General features: G+C 46.0%; 1 protein-coding gene across 3 annotated transcripts in view; it reads right to left on the bottom strand.

The window, feature by feature from the left end:
• The window catches only part of PAM (peptidylglycine alpha-amidating monooxygenase), a 187,768-nt gene extending 173,691 nt beyond the window's left edge, over positions 1-14,077 (bottom strand). For all 3 annotated transcript variants that reach the window (XM_064140674.1, XM_064140670.1, XM_064140673.1), the window contains exon 1: positions 13,982-14,077. The gene's annotated coding sequence lies outside the window, so the exon portion shown is untranslated. The remainder of the gene's footprint in view (positions 1-13,981) is intronic.
• Between the last annotated feature and the right edge of the window lie 2,951 nt (positions 14,078-17,028).

Below are 17,028 nucleotides of genomic sequence, written 5' to 3'. Positions count from 1 at the left end.
CATCAGGAGTAGCCAACATGGATTTACCAAAGGGAGATCTTGCTTGACTAACCTGATGGCCTTCTATGATACCGTGACCAAGTAAGTAGATGAAAGAAGGGCTGTGGATGTCATCTACTGTACTTCAGCAAGGCTTTACATACTGTCTCCCATAACATCCTCATAGAAAAGCTGAGGAGATGTGGCACAGAGGGTTGGTCTGTGAGGGGGATTTAAAACTGGCTCAACAGCAGAGTTCAGAAGGTAGTCATCAGTGGCACCGAGTCAAGTTGGAGGCCTGTGGCCAGAGGTGCTCCCCAGGGATCAGTACTGGGTCCAGTTTTGTTCAATACCTTTATCAACAACCTCAATGGCTCACATCCCTCAAGCTGTGCTGCCATCCAACCAGACCTGGCCAGGCTGAGTGCTGGATGAAGGCAAACCACTTTAAGGTCAATAAAGACAAATGCAGGGTCCTGCACCTGGGGAGGAATAACAACAGGCACCAGCACAGGTTGGGGCTGCCCTGCAGAAAAGCAGATCTGTGGAGGAAGACGTTGGCATGCTGGTAGACAGCAAGTTCTGCATTGGCCAGCAATGTGTCTCTGTGGCCGAGAGAGACAAAGGCATCCTGGGCCGCATCAGGAAAAGTGTGTCCAGCAGGTCTAGGGAGGTTCTTCTCCTCCTCTACTCTGCCCTAGGGAGACCACACCTGCAATACTATATCCAGTTTTGGGCTCCTCAGTTCAGTAGAGACAGGGACCTGCTGGAAAGACTCCAGCAGGGAGCCACGAGGACGACTGGGGAACTTGAGCATCTCTCCTACAAAGAGAGACTGAGAGTCCTGGAGCTGTTTAGTCTGGAGAAGAGAAGATTGAGAGGAGATCTGATCAATGTGCACAAATATCTGAAGGGTGGGTGTCAAGTGGCTGAGGCCAATCCCTTTTCAGTGAGGCACAGCAATATGACAAAGAGCAACAGCTACAAACTGGAACAGAGAAGGTTTCAGCTCAACCTGAGGAGAAATTTCTTTACAGTGAGGGTGACAGCCCTGGAACAGGCTGCCTGGAGAGGTTGTGGAGTCTCCTCTGGAGACTTTCCAAACCTGCCTGGATGTGTTCCTGTGTGAACTACCCTAGGGGATGCTGCCTTGGCAGGGGGGCTGGACTCAATCTCTGGAGGTGCCTTCCAACCTCTAATGCTCTGCAAAAGCTCCAAAGAGAAGCTGTTGAGTCTCCATCCACTGAAGTACTCACAATCTGACTGAACAGAGTCCTGGACAAACTGATCTAGCTGACTCTGCTTAATCAGGGGAGTGGTCTGTGATCTCCAAAACCTCTTTCCCACATCGACCACCTTGTGATTCGATGATAACCTCATAAGGAGAAGGCTGGGTGAGATAGTGAAATTTAAAATATGTATGTAGTTAAAGAATTAGTAAGCACAGTTTTGCTTTTTAAAAGAAACAAAACTAGAATTCCCTGATGAATTAGCATTCTCATAAGTATCTCATGTAATAAAAGCTATGCTTTATAGGAATTGCTAAAGTCTCTAACAAGGTGGTATTGCAGAAAGTTCTCTTGCAAGTACCCCTGTAAGTTAACATACCTTAAATAGTATTTTTGTGATCAAAATGCATTAACATTGTTGATTACAAACACCAGTAAAAAAAAAGAAGCAGAAAGCAAAAGCTATTTTAAGTCAGAACAAAATGATGCATTAAAAGCCACCAGCAATCTTTAATCTACTCTACAATGAGATTGGGCTTCGCAGTACCATGCGACCTAGCTCCTTGAGTTCAGAGTATAATATGCTTGCAAAAGGAACTAAACCAAACTGAATTTAACCACTCAATACAAATAACCCATAGAAAAGTAGTAGCACAGAAATCTGCATCAAAATGCTGTTGATTTAAAATAAATGCCAGCTTTTCTTGATATACTTTTGCCCTCTTTACATAGACTGCTCTAAGAATGCAAGGCTGACTTGATCAGTTTTCAGCTTTTTCAACCTATTCTCCACCCCTGAAAACATCCAGCCTTAGGGCCCATGAACAAGGTTCAGTAAGAAAAACATTGTATTGAAGGAAAATTACTCTTAAAGCAAAATAATCACTGCCAGTCCAGAATCAAAAGTGGTCCCAAAGCAGTGAACACTACAGTGGTCTTCAGTACCTGAATGGATGTAAAGGTGTATTTTACATACAATTAACTTGTCTGGAAAGGAATATAAGAAGGAATCATAAATGACAGATGGTGTCATGGGTCACATTGAATCTCTTGCTGGTATTCAGTACACTGCTGTTGTCAAGCCAGCTTAAAAGAGAAAAAAAAACAGTGCTGGCTGGAGCTAAGCATTGTGGAGCTTGAAGTTCAGTTGTAACACAAGAGCCTTCCTCTTCCTGGTCTCACTGCTGCTTCCAGTTTCCAGTTTTGTGGTGGTGTTTTTTACTGCTGGGCTGGCAGCAGGTCAGGGGGTGGGCCAGTAGGTCACTGGCTTCTGCTGCTGCATTTTGCTGCACTTTTCTGCAAATCGGCTAAGGTCATTGTGCATTGTGCCCTTTTCAGTAAAATTATCTACCTCAACTCTTCATCTCAACCCAGAGAGGGTTTTTTTTTGTTACCTTCTCTCACCTCTGTGCGGCAGGAGAGGGGGTGTGAGCATGTGCTGTGTTAACCCAGCGTGGACAGTGATCTGCTTCCAAAAGAAAAGATGTGGATGAAGAAGGTAAGTGTCAGTAGTCATCACTGTTGCTGGATTACTGAGGCACATTAATGACCCTCACAAAACAAAGCATCCAACTATACTCAATAAATTATTGATGTAATGTTTTAAATGGCTGTTAAATATGAGAACAACATACCTGCTCCAACACAGATTACAGACATGACCCATTCCAGTGGGTCTTTCCTGACTGTTTCTCCAGTCTACATCCATTTGTGTTAGCCTAATCTTCCATTTTACTTCAGTGTTTTGGTCAACAGTTCACACAAACCCTCTACCTACTCCAGTTTTCCAGCACTTCACCTGATCCACATCCCTGACAGGCCACTCCCAGATTTCAGAGGAATTCACTGCCTGAACATCTCCAGCAGGTTCACTGTCCCAACAGTATTTATGGGTGCCACATTTATCTGCATGCTAGTTGGCTCCAGCAGTCTTATCTTCATATCAACTCCTTGTGTTCTCTGTAGTTTATTTACTTCCCTTTAAATCCTCTTCCATTCTCAGCTTCTCAGTCCTCTACTCTTTTGACAGCAAAGTAACACTTCAACCCTGACATGGAAGACTTCATCATTAATACTTAGTAATTTGTCAATGTAATAAACTACAGATCTCAGAAAAATTTATTGTGACAAGCAGCAGGCAGCCTTTTTAAGTGCACAAGAAAAACCACCATCCTACACCTTGGAGCTACTTCTATTTAACATTTACATACCTGCACATGAATTCATGTTGGTTTCACTGAAGGTGCTTTTGAAAAAGAATAAATCAAAGGAATAATGGAAGAGATTCTGAAGTAAAAAATAACGAGACACCGAGGGATATGAAAAGGAGAGTGGCAGAAGCAATGAAATATGAATTTACTTCCATTATCTTGGCAGATTATAACACCTTTTCTTGATGAAACAGAAGATCTCTCCCCCAGACAGAAGAGCATACAGTAGAGCTGAATGCAGCAGGGGGAGGAATTCAATATACTTTCATCCATGACACAGAAAACTACTGAAGATGAAGAAAATAGATTAAAAGATGTAAAAAATATATATACAATCAATTATACTGTTTTTTTCTTTAATAAAGATAACTGTAATTAGTATTGTAACTAGCACTGAAAAAAGAAAGAGGTCGTAGTTTATTTACCTAAGAGTTAGAATGGACCTCTGGAAGTCATCTAGTCCAATCCCCCAGCATTAACAAGGGGCATCATCAATTAGGTTGCTCTGAGCCCTGCCAAGTCTGACCTTCACTATCTACAGAGACAGGGTCTCCATCACCTCCTCTGGCAACCTGTTGCAGTGCTTGTCTCTTCCCTTCCTTGCTTGATTTCATACACCTGAGGATCAAGAGCTCATGCGCTCTAGTGTCCTTAGAGATTTGCCAGCTCTGTTGTGCTCCCTAATCTCTGAGGATCATTTCCCAGAAAGTCCAGCTCTTCAAGGAGTTAGTCAGTAGGGATTCTTCTTTCCTAAAATTCAGGGTCCTGACCGTGTTTGTTGTCTGTTTTATATACCTTATGACCGTGAACTCCACCAGTGCATGATCACCACAGCCCAGCTGTCCACAGTCTTGACATCTCTGATAAGCTTGCCAGCACCGGTGACCATCAGAGGCAGTATCACATCCCCTCAGGCAGGGCTAGTTCTTGTCTTAAAAAGCTATCCTCAAGGCACTCCAGGAGTCTCCTGGCTTGCCTACAGCTCACCATGCTATTTTCACAGCAGGTGTCAGGGTGGCTGAAATCTCCCCCAGCATGACCAGAGTCTGAGTGTGTAACAGTTCCTGTAACTGGAGTACAAAGGCTTCACCAGCAGGCTCTCCTTGATCAGGTAGCCTGTAGTTGTCACCAAACACAAGGTTCCCCTTGTTGGTCTCTAATTCCTACCTCTAAGCTTTCAGCTTGATTGTGACTATTCTTTAGGAACATCTCTTCACACTCCATTTCTTAACATAGAGGACAAGTTCTCTCCTCATTCCTCACCTGTAGCTGTTGGATAGCTTGTAGCTATTGATATCCACACTCCATAGACTTTGTTCCACCAAGTTTCAATAATGATCACTACATCATAGCTTTTCAGCAGCACAGTGGCTTTGTTGTCTATGTTGTATGTGTTTTTGCAGAGGCATTTCATCTAGGCTGTCAGCCATGCAACATTCTTAAAGGAACATCTGTTAATTCCCTTAAGATATTTCATTGATGTTTTCCTGATGGCTCCTACTACCTCAGGAGTTCCTGGCTCATCTCTATAAGACTTTCTGCTGCAGGGTCCCCAGCACATCTCAGGACAACAAGTTTAAGGCCCTTACTAGCACCTCATCTCTCAAACCTAGGTGTGTCATCCCACATTTTGTCACAGATATGCCCAATACTGTTAATCCATCTCTCCATTCACATCTAGTTTAAAGCTCTGTTGATCAGTCCCACAATCTCTTGAGCAAAGACCCCCTTCTCCCTTTGAGAAAGGAGTCTCCCAATGGATGTGATCAAGCCTGGCACAGAATAGGCCACCCCCTTGTCATGTCATAAATAAACCAGAACTGTGATGGTGCCACCACCCATTGAGCTGTACATTAACAAACTGGATTCTTTTGTCCCTTCCGATGTCACTGCCTGCAACTGGAATGAGAGGGGGAAAAAGTAATGTGTGCCCAGATTCCCTTACCAACCATCCCAAGGCCCTGAAGTCTCTTCATAGGTCTTGGACTGTGCAATGCATCTTCTCCATCTACAGGGAAGATCATTAACAGGTAACAACCTGGGGACTGTCCCAAACCAGGAAGTTTCCTAGTGACATCTTAAACCAGGCTCCATGGAGACACCATGTTTCCCTAGAAAGAGGGTCTTTGAACCCTCTGGTCCTCTCAGAAGGAAGTCACCTACAAATACAACCCTTTTCTTCCTTGTGCATGTGGCTGTGATATGGGATACAGGATTTTCTGTCTTCAAACACATGTCTGGTGTAGATTACTCATCATCCATATCCTCAATGGATTAGTCTTTGTCAACTAGAGCCTTAAAACTGCTGTTCAGAGGTACCTGGCAGCATGAAGGAGTTCACTTGCTGGCCATGAACTTGCCTCCATTCACTCTTTTCAATCAGCTTCTGCTTTTCTCTTAACAGGGGCAGGACATAGGGCCTCCTAGGTCCTTAGTACTTTCTGACAAGTCGTAGAAACGCCGAGTTGTAAAAAATGTTAAGATGATGCAGTCCAAGGAGAACCTAGCATCTCTCCATGAACAACTGTAAGAATGCGTCTCTAAGCTCCTGCTTTTTAAACACCCCCAGAGATCGTGATTACACCATTTCCCTGGGCAGTTTGTTTCAGCACCCAATGGCAACGAGGTCCTGCCCTGCGCCAACTGCTGCACCACACCCTGTTTACCCGTCCTGATCACAGTGTTCCCTGGGGGCTGCTCTGGCACAAGAGGGTGTTGGTCTCCATCACTCTTGTCCCCGCCTACAGTGAGTCAGAGCCCGCTCCGGCCAGCAGATCACTCCTCCTGCTGAGTGTGGGCCACAGGTGACACCCTCAATTTCTCCCTGGCCTTTTACCCTGCTCTTTTGTTGTGGTTTTGCCACTTTTGGAAGGCTCCTCTGCCACAGGCTTCTGCTTCTGGAGTCACCCTTTGCCTCACCAACTTTTCTTTGCAAGAAAACTGTTAGAAAATAGAGGACAGGATCTAAAGAATCATAGAATCATAGAATCAACCAGGTTGGAAGAGACCTCCAAGATCATCGAGTCCAACCTAGCACCCAGCCCTATCCAGTCAACCAGACCATGGCACTGAGTGCCTCATCCAGGCTTTTCTTGAACACCTCCAGGGACGGTGCCTCCACCACCTCCCTGGGCAGCCCATTCCAATGCCAATCACTCTCTCTGTGAAGAACTTCTTCCTAACATCCAGCCTATACCTACCCTGGAAAACTTGAGACTGTGTCCCCTTGTTTTATTGCTGGTTACCTGGGAGAAGAGGCCAACCCCCATCTGGCTACAATGCCCCTTCAGGTAGTTGTAGACAGCAATAAGGTCACCCCTGAGCCTCCTCTTCTCCAGGCTAAACAGGCCCAGTTCCCTCAACCTCTCCTCATAGGATTTGTGTTCCAGGCCCCTCACCAGCTTCGTTGCCCTTCTCTGGACATGTTCCAGCACCTCAACATCTTTCTTGAATTGAGGGGCCCAGAACTGGACACAGTACTCAAGGTGTGGCCTGACCAGTGCTGAGTACAGGGGAAGAATAACCTCCCTTGTCCTACTGGCCACACTGTTCCTGATGCAGGCCAGGATGCCATTGGCTCTCTTGGCCACCTGGGCACACTGCTGGCTCATCTTCAGCCTACTATCTATCAGTACCCCCAGGTCCCTTTCTTCCTGGCTGCTCTCCAGCCACTCAGTCCCCAGCCTGTAGCACTGCTTGGGGTTATTGTGGCCAAAGTGCAGAACCCTGCACTTGGCCTTCTTAAATCTCATCCCATTGGCCTCTGCCCACCCATCCAGCCTGTCCAGGTCCCTCTGCAGGGCTCTCCTACCTTCCAACAGATCAACACCTGCTCCTAGCTTGGTGTCATCTGCAAACTTACTGATGCTGGACTCAATCACCTCGTCCAGATCATCAATAAAGATATTGAACAGGACTGGGCCCAGCACTGATCCTTGGGGAACACCACTTGTGACTGGCTGCCAACTGGATGTGGCACCATTCACCACCACTCTCTGAGCTCTGCCATCCAGCCAGTTCTTGATCCAGCACAGAGTGAATCTGTCCAAACCATGATCTGCCAGCTTGGCTTGGAGCTTCTTGTGGCAGGCAGTGTCAAAGGCTTTGCTGAAGTCCAAGTAGACTACATCCACAGCCTTCCCCACATCTGCTGAAGCAGGGCAGAAGAGGTACTACTCGTTCACGAGAAGTCCAGAGTGCCATGTAAATACAACACAGGTAACTTTGAGAATCAAAACAACAAAAGCATCTGTTTTTTTTTACATTCTTGCTTTTATGTCAGTCACTTCAGGGCTGTTTTCAGCTATTGATTTGAAAGAACAGATGTATCAAGTGATTACATGATCACAGCTACTGTGATGTGTTCAAAATAATGACTAATTTCTTCTTTTTAATTGAGAATAAAAAAAAAATAAAAAAAATTAAAAGGTACTGAGTAGCTTCAACTTCTTTTCATTACAGATCTGCATATATACTAGTGTTACTGTTTCTACATGCAACATCACAGTATCACAGTATCACAGTATCATCAGGATTGGAAGAGACCTCATAGATCAAGTCCAACCTGTTACCACAGAGCTCAAGGCTAGACCTTGGCACCAAGTGCCACGTCCAATCCTGCCTTGAACAGCTCCAGGGACAGCGACTCCACCACCTCCCCGGGCAGCCCATTCCAGTGTCCAGTGACTCTCTCAGTGAAGAACTTTCTCCTCACCTCCAGCCTAAATTTCCCCTGGCACAGCTTGAGGCTGTGTCCTCTCGTTCTGGTGCTGGCCACCTGAGAGAAGAGAGCAACCTCCCCCTGGCCACAACCTCCCCTCAGGTAGTTGTAGACAGCAATAAGGTCACCCCTGAGCCTCCTCTTCTCCAGGCTAACCAATCCCAGCTCCCTCAGCCTCTCCTTGTAGGGCTGTGCTCAAGGCCTCTCCCCAGCCTCGTCGCCCTTCTCTGGACACACTCAAGCATCTCAATGTCCCTCCTAAACTGGGGGGCCCAGAACTGAACACAGGACTCAAGGTGTGGTCTAACCAGTGCAGAGTACAGGGGCAGAATGACCTCCCTGCTCCTGCTGGCCACACCATTCCTGATGCAGGCCAGGATGCCACTGGCTCTCTTGGCCACCTGGGCACACTGCTGGCTCATGTTCAGGTGGGTATCAATCAGCACCCCCAGATCCCTCTCTGTCTGGCTGCTCTCCAGCCACTCCGACCCCAGCCTGTATCTCTGCATGGGGTTGTTGTGGCCAAAGTGCAGCACCCTGCACTTGGAGCTATTGAACGCCATCCCATTGGAGTCTAACCATCTGTCCAGGCAGTCAAGTACAGTCCCAGCCACCATGTACAAGAAATACATATCCAAATCGTAGGCAGTAGAAGAAAGGGCTACGGCAACATCTCAAATTGGAAAGCACCCATAAGAACCACTGAGTCCAACTCCCTGCTCCTTGCAAGACTGTAGTAAAACTAAACCCTGTGACTAAGGGCCACAGGAGCCTGTTCCAACAACCAGCCGTCATGTCAGTGAAAAATGTTTCTTTAATGTCCAATCTGAAGTTCTCACGACACAGCTCCATACCATTTCCTCATGTCCGACTGCTGGTCATCAGAGAGAGCAGATCAGTAACTCCTTCACTGCCTGCCCTGAGGAAGCCATAGACTGTGATGATGCCTCAGCCTTCTGCTCTCTAAGCTGAGCCCAACGAGCTCTTATATTTCCCAAATACAAGAGACAAAGATACCCTGGACTATTCAGCCTACAAACATGAACTCTAAAAGTAAACATGACTGCTCTCTAAAAATAAACCAAAGTATATACCAATTACAGAGAAAGAAGAATTAAGCTACTGAACGGTACTATACCACTATACCATGCCATGAATAATTTAGTCTGGAAATCAGATGGGCTTTTTTTTTTTTTTGACAAACTCAGAAAAAAAATATGATCCACAGAACAGCCTAAGAAGAATAACTCTTTTAACATCTTGATTGAAAGGTATTACTCACAGGCCTGCAACAGAAAGCAAATATACAGCTAATTAAAAAAGCCTCATTTGCGTACTATGGTGAAAGGGATAAAAGCAAAACAACTCTTTTTTTTTGAAGTGGTCCTCTAGGGTTATTCTAGTTCTGTCCCTTTAAAAAAGAAAAAGAAAAATCATAAATCTTAAGTTCAATGTAAATATTTCTTCACAATCCCTTTTTGTTCCCAAGTATGAAAGGCTAATAATCCCTTTTTGTTCCCAAGCATAAAACACCTAAGGCATACACAGAAGACTGAAAAGAAGCAGGCAACTATGGGAGGGTTAGAGAGAGCTCTTCCAACTAATGAATGCATATTCCATGGGGAGGGGGAGATGGAAGGGGAGGCAGACAGAGGAAGAAGGAAAGCTACCATGCACGAATATGAAATGTCACAATGGCTGTGCCTTGGAAAAACACTCTGTATTTATCAGAGGATGTCCACCATTACCTTCATCACTTTAACAGGTCTGAACTACAATGCCTCAAGTAGAGAACTCTTTTTTCTTAAATTATTCAGAATACTTTGACTATACTAACTGTGATTCTAGAACAGATTGGTACTACATTCTAGCCACAACGTGCTCAGAGCAGCCAGCACCAGATAACGTTTTCAAGATACCAGAAGACTAATGTGGTATAATCTACCATATGGACTATGGTCTACTCCATAAAATGTTTAATCCTAACTGCTACAAATCATTTCCAGGCATAAATCATAAATAACTTTTCTAGCTTATTTGGCTTGATGTGTGATAGTTTTCAAATCTTTGTACTAATAGCTGCAATTTCAGATAGTACTATTACACATGTAAATATTCCTGGAGATAAATACCTCTCAAGTATCACCTGTAATGGGCAGACACTATCATGCACTAAATGGAAAACTGGCAAGCTTAGAAACCACTTCCAAATATAGTCATTTCATTGTGCATGCTACTGTTTTTGAGTATTATGGCAGTTTAAAACTAATACTCTAGCCTTACTATAAATTATAAACAAGAAATATGAAAATTCCAGAGATGCTGAATAGAGAAAAAAAATAAAAGTAAAAAAGTAAATAAAATAGAGTATTGGATGCAAAAAAAAAAACCCTAATATGTTAGCCTATATCATACCATTTGCTTGATGGTTTAGTACATAATTGGCTGCACAAACTATTGTTGCTTTCTTTTCTCTTCTTCGCTCTGGCTGCTGACAAGTCCCTATGCATGGCTTCACTGACCTTGGCTGAGACTCTTGTTATGCCTAAGTAAATAGCAACAGTGGTGTGATGGTTTGGGTGTTACCTGGCCCCCTACTCTTATAAAATCACCCAGACTAGACTCAGGCCAGCTGGATATTAGAATGAAGCTTTATATTTACAACTTGGCACAATATACAAGCAGGTATTTACAATATATAGAGCCATACACAGTATACAGAAATATACAAGTAAAAAGGTAATACAGAAACACAACAGCCCTCCCAGAAACCAGAGTTCCCAGGAGGGATTCCCAACCACCCTTCCACCCCTCTACCTCATCCCAGACTTGGCAGAGGTTTGGAGAATAGGCTGGATGTTAGGAGGAAGTTCTTTACAGAGAGAGTGATTTGCCATTGGAATGGGCTGCCCAGGGAGGTGGTGGAGTCACCGACCCTGGCGGTGTTGAAGAAAAGACTGGATGAGTCACTTAGTGCCATGGTCCGGTTGACTGGCTAGGGCTGGGTGCTAGGTTGGACTGGATGATCTTGGAGGTCTCTTCCAACCTGGCTGATTCTATGAAAATCGGCATGGGGGGGGGTTAGGAAGCAGAGGGATTAGTTACACAGACAGCCAGTTAGGGAGAGAAGTGCATGCAGCCAGAGAGCAACTCTGTTATCTACGTTTGTGTTCTTGTTTTTATACATGTCAGCAAGCCTATGAGTGCAGTAGATATCACCTTCACAGCCTATAATCTAATCCTTCTCACTAAAATATCACAGCTAGGCTCAAACTAGCATAAGTGGGGTCTGATTTCTTCCCCCCCTGCCTTGTCCAGAGGGGCAAGGGAACAATTTGAGCTTTTTTTCATGTTGCTTCTAAATTTAAAATAACTGTAAATACACGTAAATGTATTTTGTGCATGTACATTGCAATTTATGCTTTTAGATTTTAGCTTGCTTGTAAAATACAGCATCATTTTGCTTCCAAACCTTCTGAGCTAGTTTGGTGACTTTATTTTGGGGGTAATTTCAGCCCACCACAAGTATGCAACATAGATACATCACAGTACCACAGTATCATCAGGGTTGGAAGAGACCTCATCTGGCAATCTGCAGAACAAATCTGAACCTCTCGGCTTCCTTTGTGCTGTGACATCATGTAAAATGGAAGTGATGTGCTGAGAATAAGTTTGTTTTCAATATGTACACATTTCACACCACAATGCATTAGGATTCACATACAAGGAATCAAAAAGAAAACTCTTCTCAAAGCGAACATTTTGCAGTATCAGCCACTTGTAAGGAAATAACTTCCAGAAGAGCAGACTCAATTGCATCTTGTTTTATTTTACATTTGACAACCTGGAAGTTATCTCACTTGACAGAAAAGCACATAAAGCAAAGAAACAGTGTCTTCATATTTTGGATCAGACCTCAAAAAGTATTCTGAGCCTGCTAGTGCACATTCTTGGGCAGATCTCTGCCTCCATTTGCTGAAGGAAGGGGCTGTGCATTCTATATCTCCTTCAACTACTTGTAGTTCTTACATCACTGATATTTAATTTCACCTGTACCAGTGATGGGAACACCGCATCAAAGAAACTAGCTGAATATATAAAGACTAAATTCAACCTGCTTTCCCTATTGTCTGCAAATTAGCAAATATAAATAAATCTAACAATAAAGTTATGTGTTAAAACTGTCTCCTGTTTTCAGATCTACAGTGCAAGATAGAAATATGAATAGGAGTCTAACATGATCATCGTCTTAAAAAAGCCCAAACAAATCCACTCAGTTAAGATTTTGAGATTGAACTGTCATTTTCTGAGGGCTGGATTTATTACTGATGCTGTTAATGCTGGAACACCTGTAAAGACACAGAAGGAATATCCCAAATAAAAAGGGAAAACAAGAGGCCTTATTCATATCAAGTAGTACGTCATGAAGAGACTTGAGATATTAAAAAGCCTGTCTTGCCTTTCCATGTCAAATAAACAGCCCTTAAAAAAACAGCTTAATTTTTTTTAACTAATGACAGTGATTTCTCTTTGTTCAGTGGGACCTGTGAAAACACTCAGCTGCAAGCCCACAGCATGCAATCTGAAAACTGGCTGTGGTAGTAAAACTTGACAACACCGCACCTCCAAGTTGGTAATGCACAAGGCAGTCTGAGAACTAACAGTGATTTTTACCGCTCCAGATGGGCTTGAAACCCACCTGTTCGTACACCGATTCTCATGGCTCGGCCACACACTGATATACTCAAAACCCATGTGCAAATCAAAATTGCGAGAGACTGCCACATAAAGGACAATTCTTTCAAAAGTAACACACAAGATCTAACACGGGAATTGTTAAGAGAATGGGTAGAAAGGCTTATAAAAATAAAAACGAAAACAAAGAAGCCCCTCCCAGGGATTAATGTGAACCGTAGCTCAAAACAGCTGGAAGCCAAAACTAACAAAATGTCAACACTTCCCACGGCTGCATGTCTAGAGGTGAAAAAATGACAGCCTCAACAGAACAGCGCCGAAGTCCGAAGGCTCTCCAGCTCCTCCGGTATTCAGCCATCTTCCCCATCACCGCAGCAGGCGGCCGAGATTCCTCCTAGGCGCACCGCTTCCGAGATTCCGCCGTTCCTTTAAGCGAGACCCTATCAAAAGCTGGAGGAAGCGGCACCTGGCACTGCCGCCTGGCTCTCATACCCGCTCCGACCGGTCCGCAGGCGGCCGCGCTCCTCCTCCGCTGCGCCGGCGGTGCGGAGGCCAACGACGCCTAACGCGCCGGTAAACTTTGTCGGAGAGGGGGACGCGCCGCGTCTCGTTGCTCTGTCGGCGCCCCGGGGAAGCTCGCCCCTCCCGTCACCCTTACACGGGACACAAAGCTCCAGCTCCAAGAAATACCTCGACATGCCCGCCCCATCAGGCAACGGCAGAACTCCGCTGGTCCCGGGCCAGACAGGGTGAGGCTTTCCCCTACACTCCTGCTCCGCAGTCACAGACGCAGCGGTCCGCGGCTCGCTGGGGAAGAGCCTTGACTAGGCGGCCTTCCAGCAGGCCTTAGGCATTTTCCTCAGCGCCACGACCGGCATCCCTCCCTCAGGCACCCGCGGGGAGGCGCCGCGTCTCGGGCAGAGCGGCCCACCGGCGGAGAGCGGCGCCGCTACACGTGTGCCCGGGAAGGGGCAGTGCAGCCAGGCCACCGAAGGGGGCAAGGGGCAACTTCGCCCGGAGAAAGGATCGGAACCTGACCGCGCCGCGGAGCCCGAGCGAATCACCGTAACTCCAACTCCCTCCTCCTCTTTCTCCTCCCCCTTCTCCTCCCCCGGCGCCCGGTCTAACGCGAAACACGTGAAACTCACAAGAGAAAGCCAAGCCAAGCCTCTGACTCCCGGACGAGCTGCCGCTGCGCTGCCAGCCGCACGGACGGCACCGGCGACTCCTGCGAGCAGTCGCCACGACACCCCTTCCTGCCGCCGCGCCGGCCCCGCCCCTCACGGCCCCGCCAACCCACGACGCCCCGCCCCCTGGCCGCGATCCCGCCCCGCTCCGCCCGGTGCGGGGGACGAGGCGGCTCTCACGTCTGCCTGCGCATTTCGTCGAGGGGCGGTATGCTGTCCGTTCCCGCGGCTGCCCTTCGCGGATGGGGCGGAACGGGCGAGGTGTTGTGCTCCAGCCGTGCGGTGCGGCAGGGGTCGCAGGGTAGGGTCTCGAGGTCAGCCTGGCAGAGTCCGAGAGATGCGAGGGAGCAAACCGTCCCGTCGTGGCACCAGCGGGCTCTTTAGCCTGCCTGTGTTCCGAGCGGTGCCGATCGCTGCTGGCCGACGGTCCCCGGGGAGAGCTCCGGCCTCTCCAGGAAAGCCCGTTCTTTCTCCGCAAAGATGCCGGTGGAGTGAGCTGGGATTGCCCCTGTAGATAGGAGCACCTCGTTCAGGTGGTGGCTGCGGTCGCTAACGCGGCCCCTTGCAGGCAGAAGCCGGTGGGTCCACGTGTCGTTAATTGTCAGAGAGCGAAGCTTTTCTGGGCCGCGAACCAGAAGGCTCTGGTCCCGAGATCCCAGACTGTGGCAAGCGAAGTGAGGGAAACGCTGTGGGAAACCCTGTCTGAGGCCGGAGGAGTGTTTTAAGCCGGACCGCTACACTCCGCTTGGTGAACAGTAATAGAGCCCAGCGGGCACTTGCATCGCCAAGAGTCAGAAGCTTGTGCTAGGCTGAGAAAGCTTGCCCTGTGTAGGGCCGGTGGAGTTTCGGTGGCGGAGCTGTGACAGCTGTCGGGTAACCTCCGGGAGCTACTAACTGAAAGTAGTGGGAAGTCTCTCCAAGACACTGCAGAAAGCAAACAGTTACTGGGTAATGAAGGCTGCAGGACAGACATGCTGATTGTTGTTGAAAGCTTCTTGAGCTCTAATGTGCTTGAATAAAGCAGTGATTTCAGTGAGATTCGTAAGACAGGGTAGCAAGCTGAAGCTTGGGTGTGTCTTGAAATGAGCTGTGTCTTACAGCACATACGCACTGCATGTGAATATTGCTCAGTGTCTGGGCAGTTGTGCAGACCTTCAAGAAATCCACTGCATAGCTCAAATGGAAGAATTAGGACACTAATCTGTGTTACTTTTAAAGCACGTTGTAACAAAGCATTCATTTTGTTATTTCCTAAGCTAAGGAACCAGTGAGAGAACAAGAGGACACAGCCTCAAGCTGTGCCAGGGCAGGTTTAGGCTGGATGTTAGGAAAAAGTTCTTCACAAGAAGTGTGATTGACACTTTGAAAGGGTTGCCCAGGGAGGTGGTGCAGTCCTTATCCCTAGAGGCGTTTAAAAGGTAACTGAATGAGGCACTTAGTGCCATGGTTTAGTTACTTAGAAGGTGGTACGTGGTAGGTTTGACTGATTTATCTTGAAGATCATTTCCAACCTGGTTAATTCTGTGATTCTGTTACGTGAAACTATCTTCAAGGCATTGTAGAATTATATATACGTATATATATATATAATTCTACATGTATGTTTGTATTTATGTATGTATGTATGGTAAAAGATGATTCTGTCACCTCCAGGTTAAAGTAATACCTTGTTTTATAAGTAGATCTGTCAAGTTCTGTGTGAAAATAAATTGGGGTAGTTGGGCCTGTGATTTTTCTTTTCCCAGTATTCCTACCAAAGCCTAAAATGCAAAACACTCAGACATGAATTAATTCTTTGAAAGCCTATTCACATTTTCCAAATTAAACTGCATCAGCAGATATTCTTATTTGTTTTATTTAAGATTGGTGATCCTTTTTTTTTTTCGGAAGGTGAAAACTTCACTTTGGTGGGGCATAAGACACAGCATGCAATCAGTGATTAATGTGTCCCAAAGATGTTTTCATTCCTTCATTTCAGGAAATACTAAGCTCTTCAATAAAAATGATGACTTACTGGCTCCAGGTGGTTTGCAGAGACATGGCAGCATTTCCTTGTAGAGCTCTTTGTTGTACCAACCACTCACAGAATCACAGAGTCAGTAAGGGTTGGAAAGGACCACAAGCATCATCTATTCCCAACCCCCCTGCCATGAGCAGGGACACCTTACCCTAGAGCAGGATGACCACAGCCTTATCCAGCCTGGCCTTAAACACTTCCAGCACTGGGGCTTCAACCACCTCCCTGGGCAACCCATCCAGGCTCTCACCACTCTCATGCTCAACAACTTCCTCCTCACGTCCAGGCTGAATCTCCCCACCTCCAGCTTTGCTCCATTCCCCCTAGTCCTGTCACTCCCTGAGAGCCTAAAAAGCCCCTCCCCAGCTTTTTTGTAGGCTCTCTTCAGATACTGGAAGGCCACAAGAAGGTCACAGTATCACAGTATCACCAAGGTTGGAAGAGCCCTCATAGATCATCAAGTGCAACCCTTTATCAGGGAGCTCAAGGCCAGACCATGGCACCAAGTGCCACATCCAATCCTGCCTTGAACAGCTCCAGGGATGGCAACTCCACCACCTCCAAAAGTAATTGGGAAAGAAGGCAAACTTGGAGCCTACTGGGGGTCTCTTAAACTTTTATTTCTGATTTTTTAAAAAACATTTTTGTTGAAAATTAGATAAAATCTCTGACTTTTTTAATAATACCATTGTCTAGAGGCATTATATTGGGTAGAATCTGCTAACTCTTATTTTTCATTACAGTAAACACAAGGAATTCTACCTTAGGCTCATGTTAAATGGCTCTCCAAATTCTACTGTATTTGCCCCCTTAGTTCTTATTACTTTCATAACTTTTGAATGCTGTTGGAATGCTTTTGTATGATAATTTTATTTTGGTTCACAAAGTGATGTTTAATGTTTACTTCACCCTATTCTGAAATCCTAGACAAGACTTACAGTGTCATCTTCTTCCAAAAAAATTGAGATTTCCCAGCGTAGAAAAAGAAAAA

This window comes from Pogoniulus pusillus, chromosome Z, assembly GCF_015220805.1.
Source record: "Pogoniulus pusillus isolate bPogPus1 chromosome Z, bPogPus1.pri, whole genome shotgun sequence".
NCBI lineage: Eukaryota > Metazoa > Chordata > Aves > Piciformes > Lybiidae > Pogoniulus > Pogoniulus pusillus.
Note: the sequence above shows the minus strand (reverse complement) of the source record. Positions and strands in the feature narration are given on the sequence as shown.